Source organism: Amblyomma mixtum, chromosome 3, assembly GCF_055824585.1.
Source record: "Amblyomma mixtum isolate Tamu chromosome 3, ASM5582458v1, whole genome shotgun sequence".
NCBI lineage: Eukaryota > Metazoa > Arthropoda > Arachnida > Ixodida > Ixodidae > Amblyomma > Amblyomma mixtum.
This window is the reverse complement of record NC_143014.1, coordinates 39,235,235-39,235,964: the sequence shown is the minus strand read 5'-3', so window position 1 is coordinate 39,235,964 and position 730 is coordinate 39,235,235.

Here is a 730-nt window from a genome sequence, read left to right as displayed (position 1 = left end):
ACGGGGAGAACCTCCGGGAGAACGAAACGAAACCGCCCGAGCATAGAGAGATGGGTGTCGCGGGCGCCGCGGATGGCGATATACAACAGATAATTAATTGCACTATTTGTCAACTAAAAATTTAAAACTGATTAAATCATTGAGATAAATGTTTAGCGTCTAAAATTGTGGAAGAGACGTCTCAAAATTAAGGGTTCATTGCATCCCAATGGGACGGCACTAGCAGACGACAGGACGAGCCTCGTCTGCTCTGCTCTGTGTCGTCCCGTTGCGCTAACGTCGCCAACTCTGCTCTTTACTGTTCCCGCGCTCAAGCCCAAGTTATGTTATCAATGAGGGATAAATTTAAGGAAGAATAAGTGGAAACCTTTACCAGGTAGCCGACTTTGCAGTGACCGCTTTACCGGATTATGTTTAGACCGAACTGGAGCGTGGGCGAGGGAGATGCCGGCGGTGTTCAGTTGGTTCACATTAGCGCTTCCAAAAGGTATGGTACTGCTTTTTCGATGGAATGTGTCGTGTACTGTTTCGTACTGTAGCAAGTTATGCCTCAATGGGCTTTTATACGTGATGCTTGGTGTACCGACCCACATGGAGCGATTTTCTCGCGAAAAACCTGCGAACGGCCGCCCTGCGGCGGCCACTTGGCCGCCGGCGGCCGTTCGCCGCCGACCACGGTGGAAGCTGCTGTTTCCTCCACCGTGCCGCCGACCAAGCCATGCTAGATATG